Below are 18,596 nucleotides of genomic sequence, written 5' to 3' on the forward strand. Positions count from 1 at the left end.
AAGCTTTTTTTTTTTTTTTTTTTTTTTTGCCAGATGGTTCTCAAGAAGAACTGCACAAATTTAGACACTTTCACGATTTCAGACATTGTCACACTTTTAAACCTTTGACTCATCTGAAGGGTGAAAACTAATACCACAAGGTTTTTTGCATTTGAATTTCTTTATTAGTGAAGCTGTGAAAGGATTTCAATATAAACTGGAACCAGAGGATATGAAATGAAAAATCTCATGCATGTACCCTCAGAAGAATGGAACTTAAGCACTGAGAGACTGATTTCCATTAAATATCGGATTTAGAGAAGACCCAAGACTTAGTCCTGAGCAGTAAGATCTTGCCAAGACTCTCTCCCCATCCCCAAGCCAAGGAACTTACCACTTGGATTCTGGCTGGGTGTCTACCTCTGCAATGTTTACCCATAAATGCAGCCTGTCCCAGACCCTCAAAGGACTCCCCTGCAGCTTGTTACAGCATGTGTTCCCAAACTACAACTGCTCTGCTAGTTTTGGTGGCTCAGATGGTAAAGAAAGTGCCTGCAATTCAGGAGACCGGGGTTCGATCCCTGGGTCAGGAAGATCCCCTGGAGAAGGGAATGGCAACCCACAGCAGTATTCTTGCCTGAAGAATTCCGTGGACAGAGGAGCCTGGCAGGAGAGTCTATGGGGTCACAGAGATTTGGACACGACTGAGTGACTAACATTTTCTTTTTTCCCTTTCTGCTAGTCCTAGATAAATGCAATTTCTGGTGATTTGAGGCTGCCTAGGTGTACCTCTTTAGGTTCACAAAGCTGATCAGTTCTTCTTATCCACTGCATATTTAGTTTTAAAAATACTCATAGTCATGGAGTTTTCCTCCCCTTTCACCTCTACTACGAAGTTATTACACTATATTCCAGAGATTGGCAAACAACAGTCTGTGGTCCACATGTGACCTGCCGCCTGTTTGTGACAATGATGTTTTACTGCAGAGCAGTCACATCCATCCATTCACTATTGTCTACAGCGCCTTTCACGCGGCAATGGCAGAGTCAAATAGTTTCCAAAAGACTATTTGGCTCACAGACTAAGATACTTACTATTGAAGGTGTCACAGAGAAAATTAGTTGACCTTGCTCTATAGTAATTTTTCCTGCCCATGACTGCCTCACTTTCTCACTGTACATTTCACTATAAGTACAGGGGCAGTACTATAACCATCGAATGCCCTTTACCTAACACAGTCCTTGGGACAGAGTTGGTATTTAGTGAAGATTTCAGATATCCTTTCTGTTGGGCTAAGCACCACAAAGTTCAGGAAATTTAAGTGACTGAAAACCACCTGAAGATTTAATCCTGAAAGAAAACTTCTCTTCTTTTTACTGGCAGAATTCTGCTCATCCTTCAAGGCCAAGGTCAAATACACATGATTTGAATATATCCTCTAAATCAATATCCTCCTCAAACAAACCAACCAATGGCTCCATCCTCTATGTACCACAGGACTTTGGAAAAACCAACAATACAGAATTATAATTTCATGTTAAAATTAAGAGACTATGAGTCTGTCCTCCTTATAGGATGTAACCTTTTTTTAAATTAGAGATTCTATTTTGCATTTTCTTTTATAACCTCAGCATCCAGCAAACAGTGGCCTTGCATTAAGTATTCATTAAATGAATGAAGAATATACTCATTGTTAGTCTTAGCCTGGGTCATTTAACTTTCCTCTGCATTAATTTAACCACCAAACATAATATTTCCCCATCAACTTTCAAGGTTAAGAACTCCATCAGTCCACCTTGAAGTCAGCTGCTTAATTGACCAGACTGCTTGCGGATGACATGGACTTATTCCCTTCTCACAGCACACAACATTTTGCTCTAAACACTTGTGAACATCCCCTTGACCGGATCTAAAATTCCTTTTTAACAAGGTATCTGCTGCTAAAGAGAAAAGCAATGAGCCCAATAATTCTTCCAGCTTCTCATTCTTTGCCTCGCTTAGGAGAGCAAAGGAAGGATGTGTGTAAGAAACGTGATCACTGTATTTCCTCAGCTCATTCACTTTGCAAATATTTAATCAGAACCTGATCTGAAAGAAGCTATGTGCTAAATCCGGAACTATAATGCCCACCCCCTCCAATTTTTGTCTTCCTTTCAGTATGAAGTCTTGTAAAACAGACTTTTGTTGCTGTTGTTGTTTTCCAACTGATGCATTTGAAAGTGTGCTCTCTCAAGAGGAAAATTAAAACAAACAAACGAATAAAAATAGCCCAGCATTATATGGCAATCTACTATATGATTAGCCCAAGACCAAATAGCAAAGTTGCTGTCTCTGGGGATATCTTCTCATCTGTTGAATAAAAATCCCATAAGACAATTCCACTGATTCTAAAAATTCTGAGTTTATGGTTGAAATTGGATTTTTCCGACTAAAGGTTGTGTGTCCTATTCAGCCTCTTCATACTGTTTAACAGATAATGAGTGATTTCAATTTTTAAAACAATCACCTGGTAATTGTAACAGAAATAAATTTGTGTTTGTAGAAATTAGTGTGTTATTATCTTTCTGGTGTTTTTTAGCTTCTAGTTATAACAACTTTTTAATTTTTTTTTTTTTAACCAAGATATGTCCTCTTCTCTGGTAATTCCCTAAATGATATCCTCATTTGTTGAATGGTTATGAGGAATTCCAAAGCACTCAGATTCCTCAGAGGGGCTCTCACTAAGAAAAATACCCTCAATATATTCACAAACGCATGCAGCTACATAAAAAGCAAAGGCTATTTAGTTCTATGTTTAATGGAACCAGCGTTTGGCTGGTAAAAATGAGAGAACAATACTTGGTGTATCGGCCTACTCCACGCTTGACTGCTCCTCTTCCCTAGTCTGGGCTTCCTTTGTGGCTCAGCTGGTAAAGAATCCACCTGCAGTGTGGGATACCTGGGTTCAATCCCTGGATTGGAAAGATCCCTTGGAGAAGGGAATGGCTACCCACTCCCGTATTCTGGCCTGGAGAATTCCAAGGACAGTATAGTCCATGGGGTCGCAGAGAGTCAGACACGACTGAGTGACTTTCACTGTCACTTTCTTTTTTCCCTGGTCTGGGAGAGAATTTGAGAAAGAAAGCCTTAAGGTGCCAGAGACAAGATGTTTATAGTAAATGTTTCAGTGCTTAAACCTACAAACATATTGGCTTTGGACTATTACAACTTAGGATGCAACGAACACTTGGATATTCAAATCATTAACTAGACCTGTCACCCAAGAAAATGTACAGATGGCCAATAAGCACATGAAAGATCCTCGAGACCATATGTTATTAAGGAAATGCAAATTGAATCAAACACCCAACTTGATTTTGAGGTATGGAGGATCATGTATGAAGTTAGTCCTTGACAGTGACTGATGTCTGTGACATCTTGCTCTGGAAAACTGTATGAAAAGTTGAAGACAGAAGTGACCTCAATGGTCTTATTTTCTCATGAAGTATATACCATCAGTAAGCTACCAAAGATACAACAAGAAAGCTCAGACCTGGACAAGCTGTTTGCACTACACCAGGTATAAATGCACCATTTAAGAGTTCAAGTTGGTGTTTGAGTTCCATCAAATAATGTTGGATGACCATGGCTTAGATTTTCCTCATCTATAAAATGGGAATAATAGCATGGGCCTCACAGTGTTGTTTAAAGATTAAATGAGACATCGTGTACAAAATACTCACTCCAGTATCTGGTATATAATGACATTTATGTTAACTGTTATTGTGATTCTCCATGCAATCACAACTTCACTACAGGGTCTAGAGTTGCATCCCTTCCTTACATGGATCCTTCAAGACTTGGGTCTATTTGCTGTTGTTATTCAGTCACTCAGTCATGTCCAGCTCCTTGCAACCCCATGGACTGCAGCACACCAGTCTTCCCTGCCCTTCACCATCTCCTGGAGCTTGCTCAAACTTACATCCATTGAGTCAGTGATGCCATCCAACCATCTCATCCTCTGTTGTCCCCTTCTCCTCCTGCCTTCAATTTTTCCCAGCATCAGGGTCTCTTCTAATGAATTGGCTCTTCACATCAGGTGGCCAAAGTATTGGAGCTTCAACTTCAGCATCAGTCCTTCCAATGAATATTCATTGGTTTCCTTTAGGATTGACTGGTTTGATCTCCTTGCTGTCCAAGGGACTCTTAAGAGTCTTCTCCAACACCATAGTTTAAAAGCATCAGTTCTTCAGTGCTCAGCTTTCTTTATGGTCCAACTCTCACATCCATAAATGACTACTGGTAAAACCACAGCTTTGACAAGATGGATGTTTGTCGAAAAGTAATTTCTCTGATACATGGGCAATACCCAAAGTCATGAAAAAAGTTTCAAATGTTTGATATTGTTTTAATACAACTGTGGGGAAGGTTTCAATTCAAGAAGTCTATAGGTAATTGAGCCTCACTGCCTTCTTGGGGGCATGTCAGGTGAGTACAGAAGTGGGGAGATGGAGTTTTGCCAGGTTAGCTTTCTTCTGGCAAGGAGATTTATTGGAGGGAGCCATAGCTCTAAACTTTGTGTTTGGTGGATGAAGGAATGGAAGAAGTGAAGGAAAAAAATCAGGAAATAGAAGTTAAGAGTAACTGAGAAAGCACCATGCACACACAAAGAGTCTTCTTGGCTCCCAGGAGGTCAAATTAACTATTATTTTTTTTAATCAAAATCATATAATTTTCTGTGCTTCTTTATCCCCTTTTCAGCAGAGGAGTTGTTAATTTGCTGTCTTTCTTTCATAAAATGATACATTTAAATCACCCCTGAACCATACATGTGTCTATATGGTTCTTACAATTCAAGATTTACACTTACACATTTCATAAAAAACAATACATGTCTTTGGTGTGTCATTTATTCAGATGCCATGGAGCCTTTGCTTATGATCTTCTCTTCGACTAAATTGTCCTTCCCCTCCTCTCACCACTAAAATCAGACTCATATTTCAAGCACCCCCCCCCAAAAAAATGTTATTTTCTGTTGACATGCCCAAGAAAAATTAATGACCATTTCCTCTTTCATCCTATTCTACTTAGTTGAAAAAAATGCTAGTATAATTTAAATATTTGTCTACAAGTCTGAATGCTTGCTTAAACTTTAGTTCTGATAGTAAGCCTATAGTAGGTTCTCAAAAGTCTTTATTAGAAAATGATGCTACTCCATGTTTTGAGCATCAATTACTTTTCTAATATTAGAGTTTTTCCTCCAAATATAATCTAAAACTCTCCTGGTCCTTTTGAGCATGTTCTCTGATTCCCTTTTTTCCACTCAAAGTAAAACAATTTTATTACTTTCACCTTTATCAAAGAAGTAAAATATTGTTTAAAGAGACAAAGAATAAAACATTCTCGACAGGGAAAAAATTGAAATATCTCCTAATTCAACCACCAAAGCACAAAATAATTCCTATTTTGATGGAAATCTTTCTAGAATCCCTTCTTCCTCCTCCAACACAGACACACACATAAAGGAAATACAACTCAGTCTATTTTTACTGCCATTGGTAAGATTCTTGGGCTTCCCTGGTGGCTCAGCTGGTAAAGAATCCACCTGTAATGCAGGAGACCTGAGTTCGATCCCTGGGTTGGGAAGATCCCCTCGAGGAGGACAAGGTAACCCACTCTAGTATTCTTTCCTGAAGAATCCCCATGGACAAAGGGCTACAGTCCATGGGGTTGCAGAGAGTCAGGCACGACTGAGTGACTAAGCACACAAGTACACAGTAAGCTTATACACATTTCCGTCATAAAATATTTCTTTACACTTTAGGTCTCTGAAGTATGTCTGATGATTTAACAAGTTTCTGCTGCTCATTAACTCCACAGGAGACCCTTCTGTTAATAAAGAGTTGAGCTAGTTCTTCCTCAGCTTAGTTCGTTACCAACACAATTGTCAGCTAAATCCTTCTTACAGTTGATTATATAAAAGGTAGATAAAGCACAGCAGGTGTTTCAGATTTTAAGTGGACTGGGCAGCATTGCAGGGACTAGAGAATAGCTTCTTGCTTATAATCTGAGTCACAGTGAAGTGGACAGGACAGGGCATTCACATGAGGAAGGAAATAGACAATTTAGGAAGCACAGCGGGAGGGATGTTGTATGCCTTGGGTGCAAGTGTGGACTCACGGAATCCCACAGCAAAGGCTCAAAGAGGACTCATGTGTTTCCTTCCTCTACCACGGAAAGATTTGGCTGAAGGAAGTTCATCAACTTGGAAAAGTCTCATGCACATGAAGTGATGGAATTGCAGAGTCAAACCTGGTCACTCTGGTTTGACATTCCATACCCTGTAAAAAGCATTTCCCACGATGGCCACAAGAATACCATACTTAGGGCTCTAACAGTGATCTCCCATATGGCTTTCTTGGTGGCTCAGATGGTAAAGAATTGGCCTGCAATGCAGGAGACCCGGGTTCAATCCCTGGGTCAGGAAGATCATCTGGAGAAAAAAATGGCTATCCACTCCAGTATTCTTGCCTGGAGAATTCCATGGACAAAGGAGCCTCATGGGGTACAATCCATGGGGTTGCAAAGAGTTGGACATGACTGAGCAAGTAATACTTTCTTCACTTTCATAGTAATTATATAGAAAGAGAACTACAAATCTAAGCACTAAAAAAGACCTAATTATACTAACAGCTAAGCAATTTTAAATAAAAAGTGTAGAAATGAAAACTGTGGCTAACATATTTTTTTAACAATGGCAAAAGTATTAAGGTGAGTGTAAAGTGCTTGATGGAGAAGGCAATGGCACCCCACTCCAGTACTCTTGCCTGGAAAATCCCATGGATGGAAGAGCCTGGTAGGCTGTACTCCATGGGGTCACGAAGAGTCGTACACTTACTGAGCAACTTCACTTTCACTTTCATGCATTGGAGAAGGAAATGGCAACCCACTCCAGTGTTCTTGCATGGAGAATCCCAGGGACGGCGGAGCCTGGTGGGCTGCCATCTGTGGGGTCGCACAGAGTCGGACACGACTGAAGCGACTTAGCAGCTGCAGCAGCAGCAAAGTGCTTGATATGCATTAATCTCATTTAATTCTCATAGATTCCCATAAAGTAGTTAGTACTACATGAAGGAGAGTTTGCCTTTGCCTAGATAGAGCCACTCTATCCATCTTTCCCCAGCCTTATCTGTGAACTCGTGTGGACAATCAGCTCCTTCATCCTCTGACTGTCAATTGGGTTCAAACAATGGAAAAAACCTGGCAGGACATCGAGAGGAGGAAGGAGAGAAAGGTCAGTGTCTTTGTATTCCTTGTTCCCTTTCTACAAAGACCACAGCCGGCTGAGTCCTTGGGCAAGTAAGTCTAATCAGGCAGCACTTTCTATGCGGTTCTCTGTGATTTCAGGTTCAGATAATCACTCCATTCATCCACCCTCCAGGTCCACAGGTCATGAAAGACCATTGAGGTCACTGGCCCTGTGGATTCCCTGTTCACTGCCCACAATTACATGAATACATCCTGCTGATGATACGGACTGCATTTCATCCCCATTTACAAGTAAGAAATGGATATTCAGAGACATGAGATGGCTTTTCCAAAGTCACAGAGGTAGTCACTGTTAGAACACAGATTCAACCCCAGACCAACAGCAAATCACAACCCACACCATCCTGCTGTCTCATGGTAATTCTTCTCCCAGCCTATAAAATCCACATTTCAACCCCTGTTTTCTCTGAAGTCCTTGATAGCCTGATGACCCACAGAGCAATGAAAGAAATCCAACTCCTGGATCAGTGGGAAGCAGTAGTAATATCTTCAGCCACCACAGGAGAAAGTACAATTTTATGAACCCAGGTCAGTTAGCATTAAAAAAAATGCTATAAATGTTATCTCCAAAATGTACACAGAGTAATTCACTTCTAAAATCCACCCATTAATGACACTAAGTATTTTCAAATATGAAAGAGGATATTTCAAGAAATTTCCATACTCTAACATTCTAATACCAGATTAATGAATGCCTGTACTGCCATTGTGGTTCTTAAATAGATAATACTGCACAAAATTAGAGGGAAGTGACAAAAGTCACTGGAGAATCTCAGGGACAGAGAAGCCTGGTGGGCTACAGTCCACAGAGTCACAAAGAGTCAGACACAACTGAAGCGACTTAGCACATCCCCAGAGGGAAGTGTCAAAAGTCAAAGGATAATCTTGTAGAACAGGAAGTCTTTAAAAGGTTATTTATCTGAAAGGCAGTGGTCTCCTTTCGGTGAAAAGGGGGAGATTGTGATATCAATAATCCCATACTACTAGCCAACCAGTAAGATGTGGTAATAAAACAATGATTCTAGAACTTTTCTGGTGACTCAGCAGTAAAGGAGCTGCTTGCCAATGCAGGAGACATGGGTATGATCCCTGGGTTGGGAAGATCCCACAGAGAAGGAAATGGCAACCTCCTCCAATACTCTTGCCAGGAAAATCCCATGGACAGGGGAGCCTGGCAGGCTACAGTCCATGGGATCCCAAAGAGTTGGACATGACTTAGCGACTGAACTCAGAATGTCTTATACTCTGATATTCAGAATTCCTTTTAAATTTTATCCATAATTCCTTTTAAATTTTTATTATTGCTTTTTCAGTGTAAATTTTCAGTATTTTTATTATATATTGAAAAATTATGCAAAAGATGATGTTTTAATGAACTGGTGCTCCTCACCTATTACTGATTATATTCATATTATAATTAAAAATACATGTTCCACATTTTCTTCAATATACCTTATTTCCTAAGGAATAGTATCTCCTATTTAATAGGATGTTATTAAATATGAACGAGTAACTTCAGTCCAGTCTAGTAACTATTGTGAACTACTGGAGTTCTCTTATTTTAGAACATTTATCAATTTACTACTTTGTATGTTCTTCTAGATCTTAATCTTGACAAAAATCTTTACAAATCTAGTTTCATTTTATCTAGTGAGCATTTTTTTTTCATTTTTCTTTGTAGTATTTATTTATTTTTATTGGAGGATAATCACTTTATAAGGCTGTATTGGTTTCTACCACAGCAACATGAATCAGCTTATGTGTATATATACATACACACATATATCCCCTCCCTCTTGAACCTTCCTCCCACCCCCACCCCATCCCACTCCTCTAGGACATCACAGGTGTCAAGCTGAGCTCCCCGTGTTATATAGCACCTTCCCACTAGCTATCTACACATGGTAATGTATATATTTCAATGCTACTTTCAATTCATCTCACCCTCTCCTTCCACAGCTGTCCATTCTCTATGTGTGCATCTCTACTCCTGCCTGGCAAATAGGTTCATCTGTACCATATTTTTAGATTCCACATATATGTATTAATATACAATATTTGTTTTGATGGTCCTTCCCAATGCAGGGGATGTGGGTTTGATCCCTGGTTGGGGAACTAAGATCCCACATGCTGTGGGGCAACTAATTTTAATTTTTGAATTGAAGTATAGTTTATTTATACCATTTCAGGTGTGCAGAAAAGCAATTCCTGTGTTTGTGTGTGTGATGACAACTGTTATCTCCATAATATCACTATTAAATTACACCAGACTTTCAGCAAACATGGCACATTGCACATTCTTCACCCGCTAGATATTAAGTGTATGTACCACTCAACTGAGCTGGATACTCTTTGAGTACTGTTTTTTTTTTCCTTCATCTTTGCATCCCTAGAATATTGCTTGCATTGTTGACTCAATAAATGTGTACTGAATACATTTAGGAATGAATGATTGATGGAAAGCTTAAAGCAGAGAGCAGGGAGATTTCATCACTTAACTGAGGGAGAAACTATGAGTAACCTCAGATACTAAATACAATGTAGAATCGGTGTAGGATTTGGCATGTGTATAGGATGAATTTCTAGCAAATAAATATTATAGGATTGTCTTAAGCTAGGAAGTGCATTGTGTTCATTCACTATCATCATCAAATGGATTTACTAAAAATGGTGTTTTGTGGCATACTGTTTATTTCCTCTCACTCACATCATGCCTACCACAATGAAGGGTCCTTAATTCTGTACTCTTGGGTTTCCTCCTTTGTCCACTGCAGTGGGTTCAGTGGTGACTGCAGAGATAGCAGGTTCTAATACTTAGAATTTGTAAATGTTACCTTATTGGTAAAAAGTATTCACAGGTGTGACTAACTTAAGGCTCTCGAGATGAGATCAACTTGGATTGTTGCATGGGTCCTAAATACCATCACAATTGTCCTTTTAAAAGAATAGCAGAGGGAGATTTTGGGCTTTCCCCCACCTGCCAATGCAGGAGATGAAGGTTCCATCCCTGGGTCAGGAAGATCCTCTGGAGAAGGAAGTGGCAACCCACTCCAGTATTCTTGCCTGGGAAATCCCATGGACAGAGGAGCTTGGCGGGTTACAGTCCATAGGGTGGCAAGGAGTTGGACACGACTAAGCAACTAAACAACCACCAAGGGAATGTACACATAGAAGGGAAAGCTAAGGGATTACAGAGGCAGAGGGCAGGGTAGCGTGGCCACAAACCAAGAAACGCGAGCAGCCACCAGAAGATAACAGAGGCAAGGAATGTGTTGTTCCCTCAAGTTTTGGAGGCAACACCACCCTTGTTAACCTTGAATTCTTGGTTTTGGAAGTTTCGCCTCCAGAACTGTGAAGGAATAAATTGTTGCTCTGTTAAGCCGCCAGGTTTGTGGCTTAAATTTGTTACAGCAGCCATTCTAACCTAATTTGTTACAGCAGCCATTCTAACCTAATACACCCATAAAGCTAAACCTTAACTTGCCTTCAAAACTCACTCATAATTCTAGTACTCATTGTCTAACAGGCACTGTTTCTAGATGCAGAAGATGAAAGAGAAAACAATTTTCTGTAAAGCTTCCCTGCTTCATCCTTTTTATCCAAATTCAATTTTTACGTCTTCCTCTGTGTTGTCTCAGGCCCTGGTACTTAATTCCAGGGTACTTAATTATGGACCTTATCACTTTATAATTTATTTTTACATCTATCATTCCTTGAGAAGAAGACCAATTTTTATTTTATCCACTGCTCTTTCCCTTGGACCTTGAACAGTGTCTAGTCTAAAGCATGTGTTCAGAAACTACTTGGTGAATTAAATTGAATTAAGTTTCAGTAACGGCTTTACACGGAGAAGGCAATGGCTACCCACTCCAGTACTCTTGCCTGGAAAATCCCATGGATGGAGGAGCCTGGTGGGCTGCAGTCCATGGGGTCGCAAAGAGTCGGATATGACTAAGTGTCTTCACTTTCACTTTTCACTTTCATGCATTGGAGAAGGAAATGGCAACCCACTCCAGTGTTCCTGCCTGGAGAATCCCAGGGACGGGGGAGCCTGGTGGGCTGCCGTTTATAGGGTCACACAGAGTCGGACATGATTGAAGCAACTTAGCAGCAGTAGCAGCAGCAGCAACGCCTTTTCAAAAGAACAAAAGTTACGTGCATGGGGCTCCATAGATGGCAAATTAAAAATATGCACTTCCTTTTTATGGAAGAGGCAATGTTAATGAAATTCTGGCAAACTTTCAGACATTCAAAATGTACACATTGCAGAACAAATTTATATTTTTGGCAACAAAAAAGCAGACCATTATTCAGGTGTATTGAGATACACAATTGCATAGCACACTTTCAACTGTTCACTGGGACCATGGGAGGAACATTCTAAAGGTCCAGAAAAAAAAGAAGAACAGAATGTAAAGGGATTGGTAAATTAAAAAAAAAATCAATTAGAAAGTAATTAGGTTGAATGGCATGCTTATATTTAATGGCTCATCTACTGAGTGCCTTACCCTGAGCTCAGGCCAGGTGAGCAGTGTGGTTCTGTAGTTCTGGAAGAGGACACTGCAGTGGGGTAAGAAGGGTGGCAATAATCATTTTACTTGATGGAGTTTCTTGATTGTCCTGATGGCCAATTCCAATGTGGTGACTTTGTGTTGCAAATAAAGAATGTTTGTCTTCTTTCCGAGCTTTACTTCTGAGGCAATGCAAGCCCTGGAAATGTAGTTCCTGCACTCCTGCCAACCACTGCTTGAAGAAATTTTTGCTTGTTCCCAACACCTTTATAGGATGGACCTTTAAGTATATACTTCACAGGCAGTCATAGTCTTAGAAGTTCTGTTCACCATGAATTTAGGAGTTGCAAGCTTACTGTAAAGGAAGCTAGGAGAGTCCAAAGGAAGTTCCTTTATCAAAAACATATTTTACATAGATTATATGTTTATTGGGATGGCATTTATCTTGCCATGCCATTGCACAGTAAATGTTATTTTTAATTTAGTTCACTTGTGGGGTCTTAAAGGAGGAGAATGAAGATTGACAGGGCTGCATGACTCAAGCAGAGCCTTGACTCCCGCCATGCTGCTGCTGCTGCTGCTAAGTCGCTTCAGTCGTGTCTGACTCTGTGCGACCCCACAGATGGCAGCCCACCAGGCTCCCCCATCCCTGAGATTCTCCAGGCAAGAATATTGGAGTGGGTTGCCATTTTCTTCTCCAATGCATGAAAGTGAAAAGTGAAAGTGAAGTCGCTCAGTCGTGTCCGACTCTTAGCAACTCCATGGACTGAAGCCCACCAGGCTCCTCCGTCCATGGGATTTTCCAGGCAAGAGTACTGGAGTGGGGTGCCATTGCCTTCTCTGGACTCTCTCCATGGCTTTCCTAAAAAGAAGTTCCTTGTTTTCTCTCCTCACATGATGGGTTCTGATCAGCTCAGAGCTTTTGGAGCATTGCAGCATGGGGCATACTCATTTCTCATGTGGCTAAAGCCCTCTGCAGAAACGTCTTCTCCCCTTTCCTCCTCCTGCTATTTTCCTGTTAGGCATTGCTTTTGGTTGGGTTCCCAGGTGGCACACTGGTACAGAATCCACCTGCCAATGCAGGAGGTACAGGAGACGCGAGTTTGATCCTTGGGTCAGGAAGATTCCCCTGGAGGAGGAAATGGCACCCAATTCTTGTCTGGATAATTCCATGGACAGAGGATCCTGGCAGGTTATAGTCCATAGGTCACAAAGAGTCCAACAGGACTGAGCGCACACACACACACATTGCTTATAATACACAGAATAAAACTAATATCTTACTCTCTCTCTTTCCTCCTCAGTTGAGAAAACCATTTAAGCTTTTTATGGCTTTGAAAATTAAAGCCTGATCTTTCTCACCCAATAAATTATTCCTCCTTGCATGCATCCATTTCAGGCAAAAGGCACTATAAATCTGGAATTAAACAAATAAAGCCATCTTCCACGTGATGACTCAAAGACTGAGAAAAGCAAGGTTCTGAGTCAGAGGAAGGATTTTAGCATTTTGTGGACAGATTTTTCTGTTTGGTTATTCAGCCTTGTGTAGGATTTAATGATCTGAATCGACTCTTTGTAAAACCCACAGATCCATCTACGCAAAGCAAAAATAAACAGACTTGTTAGAAAAGATCACAGCAATAGAAGGAATAAAGCACATGCATGTCTGCCCAGCATTGCTGGATTGCACGATGGAGGGTCTGATATTTTTAAGGTGAGAGAGCATGTGATTACCCAACATGACCCCCTGAAATTGACCACAAATAGCAGTATTACTACCACCTTAATTGTCATATGTCACTAATGCTCTTGCCAGTATGTTTGGATCTGGAATAAATTATTTTACTCATTAGAAATAAACAAATATGGCTCAGTCCCTTTAATATCTCACAATGTGATAGTAGGGTTGGCACCACTGTCAACACTGATTGAGTACCTTTTTCCACAACAGGTTTAAAACAAAATTGAGACATGGCATTTGTGAGTTGTTCAATATGTTCATTCAGTCATTTGCAAAAGATGATTTAGTGAACGCTTACTGAGGGCCAGGCACTGTTTTAGGCCCCAGGAGTACCTCACCCACAGAGCAGATGTCTTCCTTTTGTGGAGCTTATATTACTGGGCTTTCCTGTTGGCTCTGACAGTAAAGAATCTGCCTGCAATGCAAGAGACCTGGGTTCAATCCCTGGGTCAGAAAGAACCCCTGGAGAAGGGAAGCTCATATTATAATAAACGTTCAAAAACATAAGTGAATCATCTAGTGTGTTATAAGGTGATAGGTTTTTGAGTAAAGCAGAAGTATGGCAAGGAAAATAGCAAGAACTCAAAGGCAGCAGTTGCAGCATTAAAGAGGGTCATCAGGCTGAGCTTTATTGACAAATGTGAGATTGGAGTCAAAGTTTTAATGAGGCAGGGTAATTAGCTAGGCAGATACCTGGGGGGTAGGTTGGGGGCGGGGTGTGCTCCCAGCAGGAGAAGAACAGAAGCAAAAGACCTTAGGAAGGATGCACAACAGGTTTCTAGAACAGCTAAGATGTCAGTTTGATTGAAATGGAGGAAGAGAGAGGGCCTACAGAATAGAAGGATATTAGAAAAATAAGGGAGACAGATGACAAAGGCTGCTTGGATAGCAAAGAAGAGTCATATCAAATTCATTAAATACAAGTACTATTTGTGCATCAGGACCATACCTAACCTTGCAACGTTTTCCTAAGCAGGATTTGCTCTTCTTAAAACTACTACTTAAAGCTACTACTATTCTACTATTGGCAGAAGACACAAAAATTATGTCTGAGCTCCTATAATCTTGTATCAAAAGTTTGTATATCTTGCAAAGCTTTCAGTTTATGACATCTGTAAGCACAGGGCAGGAAATATCATCATCTCAACAGAAGGAAAACAAGCACCCTGCTTCAATCATCTCATTGGGCTTTGATATTTTTTTTAAACATTCACGCCCTGTTCTATATCCAGAAAATGAGGATTAATACATTAGATTAATACATTAGAACAGCCCCAAGCGAGTGGCCTGAGCCTGAGCAAATAGGCCCAATTCTAAAATCCCTTTGAATAAAAGAAGAATTTTTTTTTTATATTTGTTTGTTTTTCCTTAAGAGGATTTAAATAACAACATCTACCCTTTTGTGAGTGGTTGCTGTGTGCTAGACACTATTTACATGAGTTAACACTTTAATTCCCACAACCATTCTATGAGAAGGATACTATTACTTTTTCCCAATATTACAGGTAAGGAAGCTGAGGCACTGAAAAAAAAAAAAAAATGGTGACTTGTTTAGGTTGATGCAGTTGGTAAGCAACAGATCTACAATTCTTGCCCCATTAGCCTGAATCCATAGCTTAAATTCTTATGTATCAGACTATATTGCATTATTTAGAAATCTGGAAGCTTTGTTAGGAATTTGGAAGTCTTTCTGAAAGTATACAAAGGGGAGGCTGACATTTGACTACATGATGCAAAGACCACTGGAGAAGACTCTGCTGTTAGGAAAGATTGAAGGCAAAAGGAGAAGGGTTTGGCAAAGGATGAGATGGTTAGATCACAGCTCTGATTCAATGGACATGAATTTGAGGAAACTCCGGGAGATAGTGGAGGACAGAAGAGCCTGGTGTGCTGTAGTCTGTGGGGTTGCAAAGAATTAGACATGACTTAGCTACTAAACAACAAAACAAAGAGCAGTGAGTGTGGGAGGAGAAGAAAATGTGAATAAAAATGGACCCCCCCCCCACACACAGAATGAACATTATCTTTCATTTCTCCCTCCCACATTCAGGCCATCCAACGCTCTCAAAGGCAAATCAGTTCATCAGCATCAGAGCAGTTATCTTCCAGTCAAAAGATGGAGAGACAATCTAGAATTATCAGAATGTGGAATAACACCATGAAAATGATCAAACTCAATGCACGGGAAAAAATACATGATCTGCAAGACCTCAGACTTCACAGAGCAAATAGAAGATTCTGAAAGACTACAACCGAAACTAGCACAATATTGCAAAGTAATTACACCCCCCAAAAATTATGATCTACTGAATGATAAACATGTGGGAAAAATAATTTTAGGTGATGCAGGTCATGTAAATTAAAACTCACAAGGCAACTTTATTACTTTTATTTTACTAGAAATGATGTAAGTCTTCTTCATTGATTTAAAACAGATTTTGTTTTTGTTTTGAATTAAAACATTAGAAAAATTCATCAAAGTGTCAAAAAATTATATTCTGAGATACTTAAGAAATGGATCCTATCCATTAGAGAAGAACAAGGCTGCATGAAAAAAAAATTTAATGGAAAAGAAATATTAGACTTAAAAGCAAGGTTGCTGCATTATGAGCTGTGCTGGATAGCAGAAGGGGCAAGGCCATTAAGCAAAGGAGCGAGTTGAAGAAGGGAACATACTTGTTGTTGCACAGTGCTAAGGGGAAGAGAAAAATCTGGAGAAACGGAAGCTTGACTCACACATCACTTTTCACCACTTCTCTCAGCCTCTCAATTCCCTTCCTCTACCTGGATGTTTTATATACTTTTTATTGTATCTCTGTGTGTGCACACTTTCGTTTTATAAATTGAATATTATTGTGTCTATATTTTCTGGAATATTCTCTGTTCATTAATTGTACAGCTAAAATTTTCAAATTTTCCTCTATGTGGTTTTCTTGACATACATTTATAATAGCAATTTTCAAAATAGAAACAAAAATATATTGGAGCAAAGATTTTTGTATGTTTCCCTGATAGAGATACTTACCCATTTATTCAACATTTTTAGCAAGCTGAATTAAAAATTTCTGTTCTGCCTCTGAGTTGCTGATCTGATGAGCAACAGCCACATATGTAACTGGGAATTCATTCATTTTTCTCCAGTTAGTTTTAAAAGGCTTGAAAAGATGTGAATGGGATGCCTAACTTTATTCAGCAATTTAACAAACATTACTGAAGGGGAACACATGTATACCTGTGGTGGATTCATTTCGATATTTGGCAAAACCAATACAATATTGTAAAGTTTAAAAATAAAATAAAATTTAAAAAAAAAAACATTACTGAATATAGTGCAGGTGGCTGACTCTATGGTAAAAATAAATAAAAAATAATGATTCAAGGTCTTTTCCCATTCAGGATTTCAGGATACATTTTCTTACAGAGAATATGGACACTTAAACAACTATCACATAATTTGCTAAGGCTGTGATAGATGTTTATATAAATTGCTGTGGGAATACAGACAAGGAAAAACTCATGGTGCAGAGAGATATCAAGTTCAGAACCAAAGAAAAGGGCACTGCATTTACTTAAATATATATATATATATATATATATATAGTCACTATATATAATATATATTAATTATTATTTTTTGAGGAATAATCAGCACCACATGGCACTGGGAAGAGAAGGCAGCAAATAGCTGAGCTGAAGGTGACTCAGGTATATCCTGGAAAAAAATACCTACTTGCTTCTGTTAATTAAGATGGAGAAAATAAAAGCATCCTTGAACTGACTTGTAAGGAGCAGGGAGAATGGATGATTTTAAACACATTGTTTTCATATGCTATGGGTCAGCTAAATGGAGCTGCAGTCCTGTAGAGCAAAACTGTACCATGTGTTTCATAATTTTTATATTAAATATAACATTAAAACATTAACATAGTAAAGACTATGAGAAATCTTATGGCAAAAAATTGGCTGAATTGATTTAATCATGCTTACTTTTGTTTTCCTAAGTATTGCTATATCCTGTAGAACAGGTAACTAAAAGAACTTTGAAAAATATTGTAATATTGACACATATGTTATGTAAGATTCTCTGAGGAGCATATTGTTAAATCCGGATGTTTAATGAGACCTTGGACTGCAAGGAGATCCAACCAGTCCATCCTGAAGGAGATCGGCCCTGGGATTTCTTTGGAAGGAATGATGCTAAAGCTGAAACTCCAGTACTTTGGCCACCTCATGCGAAGAGTTGACTTATTGGAAAAGACTCTGATGCTCTGAGGGATTGGCAGGAGGAGAAGGGGACAACAGAGGATGAGATGGCTGGATGGCATCACTGACTCGATGGATGTGAGTCTGAGTAAACTCTGGGACTTGGTGATGGACAGGGAGGCCTGGCGTGCTGCGATTCATGGGGTCGCAAAGAGTCGGACACGACTGAGCAACTGAACTGAACTGAATGAGACCTTTGTCTACTCTTCCATGCTAATAGTATTAAATATCTCTTCTGTCTTCACAAGGTTCCTTTAGGCATCTTGATGAAACCAACACGTGTAAAATACTTTTCACCTAAAATCATGGCCATGAAGATCTGAGGGTCATCTCTGAAAAATTCTGGCAGTCCAGCCTAGCATTTTTGAAATACTGTGTCAAAGACTGATTTGCATTGGATCGCTAGCTGTGTCCCATACTCTTGATTTGTGTGGAGTGTAACATGGCACATCTTCCATGCATCTTCCTGAGTCAGGAAGATCCTCTGGAGAAGGGAATGGGAATCCACTCCAGTATTCTTGCCTGGAGAATCCCATGGACAGAGGAGGCTGGCAGGCTACAGTCCGTGGAATTGCAATGAGTCGGACACGACTGAGCAACTAACTCTATTACTACTTTGTGCATGTAAGAGAAAATAACCAGTCATTTCACTGTTGCAGAGGGAATTGATCATTTAGAGTAATCACGTCCTACATCTTCAGCCCAACAGGGCTGCCTGAATGTCAGAGAAATCCTTAACATTAACCACCACCTTTCACCCTGGTAAGGACACCAGACCGAGGCCAGTTTGTGT

General features: G+C 39.7%; 1 protein-coding gene and 1 long non-coding RNA gene across 3 annotated transcripts in view; one reads left to right on the top strand and one right to left on the bottom strand.

Moving 5' to 3' along the window:
• Nucleotides 1–18,596, bottom strand: part of LRRC4C (leucine rich repeat containing 4C) — a 1,420,098-nt gene that overhangs the window by 1,064,002 nt on the left and 337,500 nt on the right. The window lies entirely within an intron of this gene.
• On the top strand, nt 13,368–16,020 carry LOC132342291 (uncharacterized). Its single transcript, XR_009490606.1, has 2 exons — nt 13,368–13,513; nt 15,591–16,020. It is a non-coding gene; the product is annotated as an uncharacterized lncRNA (long non-coding RNA).

This window comes from Bos taurus, chromosome 15 (genome assembly GCF_002263795.3).
Source record: "Bos taurus isolate L1 Dominette 01449 registration number 42190680 breed Hereford chromosome 15, ARS-UCD2.0, whole genome shotgun sequence".
Taxonomy (NCBI): Eukaryota; Metazoa; Chordata; class Mammalia; order Artiodactyla; family Bovidae; genus Bos; species Bos taurus.